The sequence below is a fragment of the Molothrus ater genome, chromosome 4 (genome assembly GCF_012460135.2).
Source record: "Molothrus ater isolate BHLD 08-10-18 breed brown headed cowbird chromosome 4, BPBGC_Mater_1.1, whole genome shotgun sequence".
NCBI lineage: Eukaryota > Metazoa > Chordata > Aves > Passeriformes > Icteridae > Molothrus > Molothrus ater.
This window is the reverse complement of record NC_050481.2, coordinates 36007544-36021955: the sequence shown is the minus strand read 5'-3', so window position 1 is coordinate 36021955 and position 14412 is coordinate 36007544. Positions and strand designations below refer to the sequence as shown.

The 14412-nt window shown below is 34.9% G+C and overlaps 1 protein-coding gene across 1 annotated transcript in view; it reads right to left on the bottom strand.

Annotated features, from left to right (window-relative positions):
• The window catches only part of GALNTL6 (polypeptide N-acetylgalactosaminyltransferase like 6), a 435529-nt gene that overhangs the window by 261551 nt on the left and 159566 nt on the right, over window positions 1-14412 (bottom strand). The window lies entirely within an intron of this gene.

Below are 14412 nucleotides of genomic sequence, written 5' to 3'. Positions count from 1 at the left end.
AGGTCAGGGTGCAGAAATGACCTTCTCCTTTCATATTAGAAAAGGAGTTGCTTGTTTCGAGCAAATGCCTTTTGTGGTTTTTCACATTTATGTTAATTTCCAATAAAATGGATGAAAATTTTAATTTAATAAATGCATGAATGATCTTGGACAATTTGTTACTGAGACAGAAAATTAAAACTGCATTTCTCACATTAATTTTCTTCATATCAACTGGAACTACCCAGCTTGCAAAAAATGTGTAGGTCTATATTTACATGTATATAAAATGGCTTTTCAGATTGAAAGTAAAGAACATTTTTATAACTGTATGAACAGTAAAACAATGGAATAGGCAATCCAGGAACATGTATAGGCATGCAAGAAATGATAACATGCCTCAGAAAGATGATTGATACAGCTCTGGTCATCTATTAAGATGGATTCCAACCTTAAATTTCTATGAATGCTATGAGAAATAGGAGGAGAACTGACTATAGGTTCCCTCAGAGTCCATAAAAATTGCATCAGAAACTGGAGTATATTTATTTCAAGTTTATTCTACTTTTCCTAAACTTCTCAGAGTATCTCACTCAGTTGTACAATTTCATTACCCTAATTTATATTATAGGAAAGGAATTAAATTGATTTTACATCAATGGAAATAGGATCAAAAGTATCTTTTAACAATATTTTATCACTACCTGGTAGCAGCTTAAAAAGGCACTACAGTAAGATTTACAACACTTCTAATTATTTATTACATAACTGTCAAGGTCTGAGGCAATATAAAAAGCTTTTCCTTAGCATTACAGAAGTTATCAAATCTTACTTACGCAAAAACCTTGTCAAGGAAATCCTGAACAATAAATTTTCAAGCAAGAATAAATGATTTCTTTCTAAATAATAGAATTCATTTATTACAGTTTCAATATCAAACTATTACAGAAAACAGTCAAAAATTCACTCAGTTTTCTGTCAGAAAGCATTTAAGTCCCTAGTATTTTATCTATGTTCAGATGACAGTAGTAGATACAGATTTTCTCTTCCAAGGATCATGCTGTCCTTGCTGAGTGGTATAGAGATGTTATCAGGAGCACGTATGAGGCTTTGTCCTCTCTGGATTGCTGCTACAGTAATATGATGTCAGCAGGAGAAACATGAACTAAATTGCTTCTCTCTTCAGCAACAGTTTTATACAAATAGCACAGGTTGGCAGAAAAAGGGAGAAATACCATATAACTTAAAATTTTGTCATCTGACTGCCTGCTCACATCCAGAACTAAGTGCTGAACAATCAAACCACAAGAACAAAAGTCCATGAAAACCTTCAATCAACCAAACAAAAACCAACGGAGAAGAACATGCTCCCTAAAAAAATTTAGAAGAGTACATTCAAATTATAGTGTAGTTGGATCTTTGGAGTATTGTTTGCTTATCATTCACATGAGATAAAAATTAAAGGAACCTTTTCCTTAAAGGAACCATTTTGTGTTACAAACACAAAATGAAATCCCTACTAATAGTGGTGAGGTGTTCTGCCATTCCTCAACCCAGAGTGGGTAGGAAGTAGGTAAAGGAAGAGCATTTCCAGGGGAGGAAATGAGAGGCACAAATAGGAACCTCTCAGATGAACTTATTTTACACATGTTTGAGAAGCATTTTTATAAAAAAGAACGTCCAAGTGGGAAAAAAAAAAGTAAATTACAGCTTTGTAACTGTATTAAATATAATTTCCAGATTTCCACAGACTTAACAGGCCTAGACCAACTCTTCATGTTATGATTGGGTCCAACTGCAAGGAAGAAATGCAACAACATTTTTTTTTAGGACTTCATGAAGCTGCAGAAGCTGATTACCAATATTTCGTACACATCAAGGACGTCCTAGCATTTCATGTGCATTTTTTTGAAGTGGAAACAAGAGAAAATTATACAAAATGATAGTGGGTCGGGCTGAGCAGCACAAAAATGAGGAGCAGTAGTGGCAGTGAGCAGAAGAATGAATGAGTGCACCAAGTGGAGCAAGCAACAGCAACATCTGTCAGAGCATCAAAACCCCCAGGTCACAGCACAAAGCTCTGGAAACTTCAGCTGGGGCTTGTTGCCTCACAGGACTCCACAGTTCCCACGAGTAAGGCAGGCTTTGGCTCAGGAATGGGGAAAAATCAGCTGGCCCAGCTGTTGCCTTGACAAAGTGGATTGAAAAACTATTATTGTTATAACTTTAGGAATTAGCTCTTACATGTTACCTGTTTATCAGTAATAAAATATTGTTTGCTGAGTTAATTAATTTGCAAGAATAAAAAATTAGCTCAGTGCTCTTGAGATTAATTCTTGCAGGTATCTAGGCATTTTACTAGATGTCACTTTAAAATGCAACCTGGCCTTTACTGTTGGCAGTGGCATCCTAGCAGAAAAAGTGAATTATACAGGTAACATTAGAAAAATCCAACTCTGTATCTTTCAAATAACCAATATGAAATTATTTATACAAAAACAAGAAACTGTGGTTTTTCTTAAATATGTGCATTTTTTCAATGAGTAATTTTCAATTAATTAATCAATAATTAATTTCTAAATCTTACAACCTGTGCTTTATGGAGTATTAAAGTATCCCTCCCCTTTTGCATTCATTTGAAACATTAAAAATGCAGCCTCTAAATTTCCAACATTGTCATTGCAGAGTAAAATTACAGTGTGTATGTGTCTGAGGGAAGTGATTGCTTTAAAATATATCATGAGGTAAACCACTGGGATTCTTTTGTTTTAGCAGAAGTATGACTGCATATGAACCCTAAAAAGTCAATGGTCCAAAGGCTTGAATGAACATTTCACAAAAAAAGCAATATAATTTTTCTTAAAAGATATGGCTTTTAAAACTTGCTGCAAGTACTACAATGGCTTGCTGAGTGGAAAGACTCATTCTAACCCCTCATTTCCACTTTAATAAATCTAGCAAAAATAAAAGAAAAAAACAGACTGCACTATTTGGTTTGTCCAGTGTGTTTAGAATGCCACACTGTACAATGCAAGATAAGCAGCAACACATGCTGTTTTGATATGAGTTGCTCTATCACTGCAGCAGAGAAGCAATATCCCCAGCAGTATTCAGGCTGAGCTGAATCTAATCATAACTCTGTAGCCAAGGGATGCACAGTACATCTTCTATTTAGTCTAACTACTTATCACCAAATGCCACAGCCACCAGAATGTTTTTTTTTCATTTAACATTAGACTGGCTGTAGACCATTAATCAGAGCCAAACACTCAATGAGCAAGCATGTGAAAAACAGAATTCAACCATAAAAAAGGCTTCACAGTTTCAGTTAGTAACTGAAGGACCTGCTAGGATAAAAAGTATCTACTATGGAACACAACCTGAAAAAAAAAATCTACTAATAATGGTAATGTGTTTGTTTCTGTACTTAAATGAATTAATTCATACAAAATGTGTCAATAATGGCCTTCTAATAGTCTCTAATACCAGAAAGTCTTACTTATTAATGTGTATGCTCAAGCTGATGCATTGAAAAAGCTCAAACTAAAGTGTCCTAATAGGGTTAGATACAGGAACCACACAGATCCACAAAACTAATGCAAAATTACAGTTGCACAGGTAGTGTTTCAGAAAACCCCAAAATTCAAAATGATAGGGTCATAGCAGCTGTAATTAACGTAAGAGTTATCCTTGCTACTCTCTTTTTCTTCATTATAAGACATATTATAATCATGTGATGTTCACCATATACTATCAAGGAAAAAATAGGATGTTCCATAGAACAAATTTCTTAATGTGGATTTTTTTTTCCTGTTTTTTTTTTTTTCAATAATTCAACCTAAACTCACTCCAGAAGCTGGCTTTGTGGCTGCCACATAAAGATGGAATAACCTGTAAAAAATGAGTGTGAGTAACAATGTAGTCACTCTTGTACATGAAGCATTATGATGTATGTCCTCCAGAAAACACATGAGCTGTCACAACTCCCAGTAAATTTGGATTTAACCTGTAGGACCCCTAAAAAAAAATCCTGAAACAAAACAAACCACGAACACCAGCAAAAAAACCAGCAACAACAAATACATAAATATACATACATACATACATATATATAAAAGATAACCATTCTTACATATGGAGATAGTAAATATTCACAGTTAAAGTTTGAGGCAGACCCAAGAAGCAGAACTAAGCCATCTGATTCCCCACATGGTGACTCAGTGACAAGGACAAGCTTATTCCTTCTGTAAATCTGAGAAGAATGCCAATGAGCAAGTAGCATTTGCAAGTTTCTCAGGTAGTACAGAAATGTTTTATTGCTTTTTCAGGTCTGTTCAGATTTATACATTATACACTGAGTATGCAAATAATTACTAGGGATAATATAAAAACAGGCACCCCTACAAATTCAGAGATATAAGAATTATCATCAAGGCAAGCAATACAAACCCAGATGAACAAGTGAGACAAGTAATGCCAAGTTCTTGGGACTGGCCTGCCTAAGACCTTCTGCTTTACTTAGAACAAAATGTATTTTGTTCTGTCACACCCTAAGTAGCACTTTGAATCTCAATGTTATTAATTTTTTCATGTTTTCTTTTGGGAAATCAGACACATTACTCTTGTGAAAGCTTTCAATACTACATATACTGTTCCATATATTCACTATTACTGCACTTTCCAACCACTGCCTTTCCTTGTTCTTATAAAAGATACTAACGCTGCAATCGTTAGTATTGCCTTTTATCTCTCTTTTTTAAATGCATGGTTTTTAAAATGGTTTAAAATGCATTCTTTGCTTTGAAGAGCCTTTCAACTGACTGACATTCCTGTGGTAAGGAGAGCTAAAGTTAATGCTTGACCTGTTCTGAGCTCAGCACAGCTCTCCACAGCCCTTTTTCTCCCCTCCCATTGATTCACATCTTTCTGAACAAGACAAGTCTAATAAATTCCAACTAATTTTCAAATGCCTGACACAAATTTGAGCAAATTTCCTGTACTAAAGGTAACTGAAATTTCCAGTCAATATATGCTGTAGAATCATGCAGAGGCAGAAGTGGAGACTTCATGAACCACCTTCACCCAGGCTCTGAACAAATTTTCAACTAATTAGTTTAAAATATTTTCTATTCAAAAGGACAACTCATCACTTACAGAACAGAACTAAACATTTATCCCAAGGCCACATTTATGCATAATTCAGTTGGAACCCAATATGTCCATTGGGAACTTTTCTGAAAAACTTATTGAAAACTGATGTCTGGATTCAGTCAAAAGTATTTTCTGATTCTTTTTAAAAAATTGTTGATATGTGGGTTAGAAACAAAAAAAATATTTTGGAAGCCAAAATTTTTTAATCACAGTATTTTTTTTCCAAATCTTATATAAATTATAGAACTTGACAAAAATTAATAAAGGGTGGACATTCAAGTTAAAAATTTTGGTTTTGAGCCAAAACAATACTTTCTAATTTTATCACAGATAGAAAAAAGTGTCAAGTACTAGCCCAAAGGCCCACATGTACACAGCTCAAAATTTCAGGTGTATATAAAGTCCCTAAAAATTTCTTTCTTACTGAGAAAATGAAAAAATACGTTAAATGCCATTATGCAGATTTATGATGTATTTATGCAGCACACAACAACTCTGAATTCTACTTATGGCTGTATGATCAAGAGCCCCTCAATAAACCCACTTTTTGAGGAGAAAAATCTTTAGCAACCATGTTAAGAGAGCAAGCATTCACAGCCCTCCATAACCACAGGTAACAGAGGAATAGGATGTACATCAGAGACTTACTTTAATTGTAGGTTTTGTTTCAGCTGCATTACCAGAAATTACACCATTAAATTTGTCAGGTATATTTAAAACTAGAAAAGTAGAAAGAAAAAAAATCTCCACACCTCACATTTTCCACAGAGGAAAAAAAACACTTTGTCTGTCTATTCTCTTGCTATTCATTCATCTCTGCATGTCATGTGATTTAACTTAGAGAAAGTGTTTCTACATATATTTAAAATTTAATTTTTCCTGTACTTGCTTAAATAGTAAACCAACACCTTTACAATAGTGAGAGAAATTACGACAAAGGAATTGAACTGGATTAGGAACTGATATTCTATCGTGTTGATTTTACCCTGGCTGGATGCCAGGTGCTCACCAAAGCCACTCCATCATTCCCCTCCTCAGCTGGACAGGGGAGACAAAACATAATAAAAGACTTGTGGGTTGAGATAAGGGCAGGGAGAGATCAATCACTAACTGCTGTCATGGGTAAAACAGACTCAAATTGGAGAAAATTTATCTTATTGCCAAGGAATGCTCAGGGTCTCAAAAGTTCTATGTATGACTTCAGAAGTGTCCAAAAAAGTGTATAAAATGTTGGGGGGGGAAGTCATTTCAATACCAGGCTGAAGTGTCAGTATGTTAATAACTTGCTTAACTTACTCATTAACAGCAGCTAATTAAAATGTCAGCCCTCCAGAACTTTAAGTACTCACAGGTTTCACTCTTTTTGTGAGGCACATGAAGTTTGCATTTCTTTACAGTAGAACCATTTTAGTGAAAGCTGGGAACAAAATACACAGGAAAAAAAATCCAAATAAACTAACGTTATTTATGTAGAGGCTTCTTTTCTTTTTGTGTGACAATATTAGAAATAGATTGTTCTCTCAAGGAAGAAATCCCTGAAGTATTCAAGATTTGGGACGACAACAGAATCAGTATCCTTTTAGAAAGTCACCAACTTGCCCTCTGGAGACTACTCCTTCCCCACTTTACACACCAGTACTCACCGTATTTCAGATCAGTCTCATCTTTTGTAATCTGGCATGGAAAGAAAATGCAAGAAGTAAAACTAACCTCATATACATTCACAGTGGTTTCCAAAACAATTACAAGCTATCCAATTACTTAGCAGGTACAATAGAAGTAATAGTCAGGGTAACCTAAAATTACTTCAGCTGTCTTTTAAAAATATGAAAAAGTAAACCATTTCATGAGAAACTTCAAGAGAAAGACTGTTTCCATGTTTTAAGAATACCTATATTGAAACTTAAATATACATCTTGATTTTTTTTTTTTAAATCTGAGCATTTTTCCACTGAAACTCCCAGCAAGTTTTACTATTCACATTTCAACATCACCTGCAGAACTTTTAATCAAGATTGCCTAAAAAAAAGTAAAGAAGTTTATTTATACCTCACAGTCAGAAGAACTTGTCACACAGTTTTGTAGATGTCACTCCTAGAAATGTGGTTTCTTTTTCTACTTTCTTTATATTAAGAGGAGGACAGATTTCCCTAGACAACACCTCACTGCAAGCATGCAGGGCAGACAACTTTATGCTACACAATCCCATCCAAAAGGTAGCTCTGTTCCTTGAGAAGCAGTGATTATAGGGCATAATTTGATGAGCTAGTGTCTATAAAGCAAATTATAGCAAAACAATCATACATCTCTGCCTTTTCACATATATTCACTGGATGTCAGACAAATGGTTTCAGCAGTCCAATAATTTTCCTCTGTCAGCTTATTTAATGAAAACAGGAAGGAAAAGAAAGTCACCTTACACATATTTCAGTCATAACTGTATTGAGATAACTATACTAGACTTTTGTACTTGCAAGCTTAATTCACATCCTTACAAGAAACAATGAAGCTATGACAGGAAAGAAGGAACTATTTATTGGGTTGGTTTGGTTTTTTTTTTCAGGAATTCCAAGCATCTTGTTGGCTTCTTGAAGACCAAAAAGCTAAAAACAAGACTCCAAAAATGTTTTCGTGAATGTCCCCTGCTTCTCTGTATTTGAGTTTTCACAGCAAACTAAGCACGTTTCTTTGTTCCACTGAGTCAAGCAATAATTGACCTGAACTGACAAACTTGATTATTTTTACACCTATCACAAGAGCTAATATGATCAATTTACATGGTCTGTGGAGCTCTCCTCCTCCTCATACACAGACAAGTCTATCCTGAAAGTCTCTAAGCTGTTTGGTTGTTCCAAGCTCTCTCTGCAAATGAGCCCTATGTTTTTGAAGACTACGCAGATAAAATCCCTTTTCCAGAATTACTACAAATCATATCTCTCTTAAAAAAACAACCGAACATAAAACCAAACCAGCCAAGTATCTACATAGCACTCCTACTAAATATTACTTAGATAGCCCTGAAAATGTTAAACATTTTACACAAAGTGTAAGATGCCTAACAGCCAAAAAATGAACCATCATTCTAGAGCGCAAATGCCAAATTAAAAGGTCCATTTTAGCTGAGAGGGCCTCTCATACCCTCCCTCCCAAAAAAAACCCAAACACAAAATTTATAAAGTCATGTTTCCTTTTTTTTTTAAGACAGCAACTCTATTAAATCCCCAAGTATTACCCATTAAATACATTCACCAATATCACCTCTTGAGCACTAATACTGAGGTAAGTCCATGAAGACAGGTCTTCACTGCTATGCACAACAGGAAATACTATACTTGGACTACCACAAGCAGATGGCATCTGCTGCTTCTTTTCTTTTAATTGTATTTTTGTTTTGGCTTGTTTCTTTCTTTCTAAAATTGTGTGAGCACTCAGATCAACATTCAAATACAATGGGAGAAGGTACTAGAGAGTAAACTTTGGTTTGTTAAGGATTTGAAACCACATATCCCCACACAGATAAAAATACAGTGAAAGATGATAACCTAGCAACTTTAATAATTTTTCTAGGAGAGCACTTCTTGAATTCTGGATACTAGTTTCATTCAAGAATATGTATCACTGATACAGTGAGACGCAATAGATAGTTCTTGCCAAGTTTCTGGAAATACAATTTTCTTCCTGCCTATCAAGGTAAAAAACAACATGCCGAGTCCCAGCACAGAAAAGCATGCAGAAGATAATTTTCAGTGTTCTAAATAACAGGAGTCATACTATCAACTCTGCTTTCCTCTCTTTGTTCACCCTGGTAGGTCTTAAAAATTAGCTTTCCAATTACATTTACATTGTTTAACTGAGTTTCCAAAGCATGCGTGTGGCAGGGGGCAGGGACAGGGAAGAACAGGGAAAGAACCACATTTACTCCCAACCACAAAAACGACCTCATATCTGGCCAAGGCAACAGAGGCTTTGTGCTTTAAAATAGAAGCTTGTCTCTGACTTATACCCTTCTATGAACTGTTTTTATTCAGAGATTTAAGTGGCAAGAGTTAGTTCTATCATGTACACAGTTTTCTGATAGAGGCAAATTCTATACAACTGCAGCCTTATACTTCCTAGCTTCTTCTGCAGTGTAACTCTTGTAAGAATTGTAACTTGAGATCCAGTGAAAAGGTGTACCCAAGCTACTGCTTAAATAATACTGTGATATGCCATTTCCCAAACTGGGGAAGTCAGTCTATAGTTACCCAGAGAAAACCTTAAGGCCTTGTGACAAAAAACCAAAACACCAAACTGTATTTTCTAGCTATCAGGGTTTAAACTTTCAAGAAGGTCCTACTTAAAAAACCCATTTCTCTTTCCAAATCATTATTTTAGAGTATAATAGTTTTATCAAGCTTGGCACCCAGCTAAAGGCTGATCTCACTGTTTGCATTAGGACATCCAGACCATTAAGAGTGGTAGAATCAGATCACAGTCTGCAGCACTTTATTTATGGAGCAAATGCATTTTAATATGTGAAACACTTTATGTAACTGCAGAAGATTGCATCCATCTTTCATACTATACATCCTTTATGTGCTGTCTCCTTGACAAGCCATGATTAACATTACTGTTCAGAATTTTTAAATCATATTAGACTTGCATTAAGATAAACTGACAAACATTTTTCTCTTTTACAAACAATATATTGTAAACTGCATGAAGCATATTCATGATTAATGCTATGAACAATTATGTTATGACTGTTTATTGAGACCTTGGCTACAACTACAGTTCCAATTATACTGCAAATTCTCAAATTCTTTCTAAAGAAATTGCAAGTTCAAAGACCTAAATTAAATTTAGCAAACTTGTTTAATATATAATGCTGAAAAAATTCCAGTGCATAATTCCATATGAAATATGGCATAAGTACACCAGTATTTTAGTATACATCTATTTTCTTGCACAAATTTTATTACATCACAGAGCTAATTTTTTTCATACCAAATAGGGAATTGCAATTAATGTTGCTTTCTGTATCATTCTGCCTCATATCTTCTAGAAACACTCTGGCACTAGGCTTGAAAAGTTCTTCTGAATTTAAGAATGGGCACTATTCAAAATTCTTATAAGGGTTAACCAAATATTTGAGCAGAAGTGATGGAAAAGGATCACTAGTGCACAATTTAAGTGACACTGAAGTCATATTTCAGCTGTTCACTACCTGTTATTGCTGTACAAAAGTGCCCGTATCTTTTGCCTTCTTTTGACATTCTATGCCAAGAACACAGAGCTCCAATCTATTTCCACTGTCACCACAAACATGTACAGGTCACTTATTTTTCAACATCTCTGCTTAGGTTGTTTATAAAACTATTCTGTAAGAATGTTTGTAGAACTATAGAACATCCTGTCTGTTTGTTCATAGAACTAATCTCTATGAAAGGCTTGCACTGAGGCACGGAAAGGTCAAGATCTTTATAATCCTCTTCTCCCAGTCAAGGTAACATTTTGAAGAAGCAGAAAGGTAAAGACAATACTGAATACTGGAAAGAATTACAAGCTTCATTCCTTCCCTCCCCACAAAGCTTCCACATGCTATTTAAATGTACAAATAGGAGGAACAAAGACTGCAAATGGCTCAATAACTGCTGGATAGACACTAGGTGTTACGGTACTTTCTAAAAGGTTTTATCCTTTGAGATCTTATTAGCAGACAAGACCAAAATGGCTCAACAGTCAAACATAAAAATATTGACAGCCACTTACTCTATTCCTTAGCTGATTTCTTTTGAAGACAAAGTTTTTTATTTATATTAACATAGCTTCTTATATATTACATTCCTTCAGAAATTAGTTTATTACACTAAATTTTCAATCCACCTCATAGAATGTAATCATTTCAGCATACACATGCAATCAGACAAAAATACCTCCAAAGCATCATAAAGGAAAAAATCAAAGACTGTATTTAAAGAATAAAAATTGAAAACAAAACCCACTTGTAGCATATAGTCTAAGTACATTTTATCAGCTATTAATATCACTGATAGAATTGATTGCACGCTGTCAGGAATAAAACCTTATGTTTTTCCCTTTTTCTATTCAATCTGTTACCCTTTTGTACCACTTTACATTGGAAAAATTATCACAAGTAGTTAGAAATAAATTGTCATGATCAGAAACAGCACCATATTTGAACATAAACATTCAATCTGCACTTCTTTAAAAGCCCAGGAATCACACACATGAATCCTTCATCTTGCCTGAGAAGAGCTGCAATTCATCATTACTGCTACTACTTGTAATTGATGATAAAGCTGAGAATTTCTTGAGTGAAAGAGATGAAATAACTTTCAGAAACGGAGGAACAATGACATTGACTGATTCTTAAGGACTTTCAGCCTCACTACGCAGGACATAAAGACAGAAGTGAAACTAACATCATGTCTTCTCATGGATGCTTCTGAATTACTACCTTAGGCTTTCATGGCTCTCTCCTGTGACTCTCATCCCTCATGCGACCACTGAGGGATCTCAGACTCCTAGTTCTACACAGAAACCATGGGAAACCAGTGCTATCAGAGCCACAGCAGCTTCCATGGCCCTGAAATGATGTCTTGGTGGAAATGTCCCCAGAGTCCTCCCTATACAACTGAAGTAGGGATGTCCCTGATAAAACAAAGAAATGGCAACTACAGAAACTGATTCATGGCAAAGCCAGGGGCCTCAGCATGCAGGATCTCTGCCCTCTGTAGAGATACAGGTAGATTTACAGTGCCCTGACCCAGCAGGCACTGCTGTAGCTGGGGTAACACACACACCAGGAGCTACCTGGGTCATTGCTACGCAGGCTACGCTCATGCACCGCTCTGAAATCCAAAGCAAGATCATTCTTCTGATATACAGAAGACACTGTTTATTACTTACCAAAACAAAAACTGACAGATGTAGGATTTGCATTTGTTTACAGTTCTCATATTTTTAATGCAAATTAAGCATATTATTCATCAAGGCATGTCATCAGTCGTATTCCCAAAGGAAAAGAAATTAATAGAAACAGATCTTAGGTCTTATTTTAAATTCTGATTTCTTGTTAAAAAGCTGGCATGACTTACAAACTCCATTAAAGTCAGTTTCTCTGATTAGGTTATTTTGTTCCCTCCCACTCCATTGTAATATCTGACTGACCTAATGGCTCACTTTAGAAAATGGAAGCAATTAAACTTCTTTATTTTTCTTCTTCCAAAGTATCTATCACAACTGTTTTAAGAATTACTCTTTTGTTTAAGGTTAACTTTTGCTTTTCTTTTGCTATATTTCAGTCACTGGTTTTGAGCTAATGACAGAGTAATAGTCAGAGAAGAACGGAAGTTATTGGGTTGACGGAATAACTTAATTTTCATTTCACTACATCTATTCTGTACTGGTGAGATTATAAGAAGTATATTTGAGTCATTATATAGGAAAGGAAAGTCATTATATAGGAAAGGAATTTCTGACATGGCATGAATCAGGGCTCGGATAACTGGCAACTAAATAGGTAACCTCCCTGTCCCACCAACAGTATAACAATTAGTCCTTCTGCAACACAACAGCAGTTCCCTGTCTTCTTGAATTTTTCTATCAAGATTAACCAATTATTATTGTTAGAACTGGTTTGTAAATCTTTACAAAGACTTGCAAAAGTGCTTTTAAATTAAGTTCTGGCTACGTGTACAGCCTTCCTCTTCATCTTTCCCCTCAAGTACCTTCTCAATTAGTACCACCATGCTAACAAAATGTGAAGTAACAAACACTTAAAATAAATAGAAATAATACCTTTTTCTTCTGCACATCATGCAAAAGGGTTTACTCTTGACTTCAAGAGGGAAGACCAAATTCAGAAACATGGGTTTTAATTGGTGGAACGAGCAGGGATCAAAATATTTGTCCACAAAACAGTAGCAGTCATGAAGAAACTAGTACCTCTCCATAATTAGAAATTATGAAATTCACATCCTTAGTGCCTAGGAAATCGTAAGCTTTACAGATAAACAGCCAGACTGAATTAAAAAAATGCTTCACTCCTTTCTTCTTTTCTGTACAACAAGCATTGACTGCCTTTCCTGAAATGTCCTGAGAAGCCCTTTCACATCATGTTTTCAGATAGATTTTTAACTAATAGTTAACTATTTACTTAAACTATTTACTGAAACTATTTATTTAATTAATAGTTAAAACTATTAGTTTTAAACTAATTGTTTTACCTAATAATTTCAGCTAATGTCATTACGAAGAAAAATTACATAGTATGTCCCAAAAGAGTGCACCAAGATGCTCTAGCTTTGCATTTCTATTACCATATTGTGATTTTCAAAGAAAAGAGCATTAAAAGGTACTTTAATCTATTGAATAATGATGACAAATATAAATTATTTAAAAGATAGCTCTCAAATATCAAACTCAACAAATGGTAAAATTAAAAAATGGAAGTAAGTCAGAATATCTTAATATTCACATGCTACTACAGTTATGTTAGGTTTAGGACTGGGAATTACAAAGCTACATAACATGTTTTTTTCAGTTTCTCAGCCAACTCCATGCAATGGCTTGCATTACACTGGCAATGCCTTAAGCTAGCCATCAGACAATCATAAGTATTACTGTTATTGTCCAAAACATATGGGGTCCACAATACATATTTAGAAATTAAGGTACATTGCCAAAGCATCCATGCATGTCCATTCCAACCAGCAATGATATTCCCTACATATATGCAAGTTTCCACATACATGCTGCTTTTACTTTGTACATTCTCTCTTACATATTTGTCATTTTACATGTAGCAATTTGGAACACAGCAATTATTGATCTGACAACTACCAAATTGCCAAGAATAATTTGCTTCTCCTCCCTATCTTTTTTACCTCCTAAACACATGTGGGAGGAAAGGATAATTTCTTTAGTTAGTGATCAAGATTCAAAAGAGGAAGGGAAAAATAGCTTAAAAAATTAACATACACTTGCAATATTTTACTAGCTCAGGCTCCTGCAAAATTGAGTACTTACCAAGTCTTATGAATCTGTCAACGAGATTCAGTTATAGAGATATTTTGGGGGAGGTTTTGACTGTCTCAAGACAGTGGGATCAAGACAGCGTGATTTCTTTTACAATAGTAGATTGGCCTTTGTAAAATAATGACTTTCAAACACTGATTAAGGCATAATTCAACTGCTGTTTCTCTTCCTTCCTTCTAATTTAATTCATCTTATGTTGAATAGTTGTATATTATGTTGTAAAAGAAGAATTCAAATCTG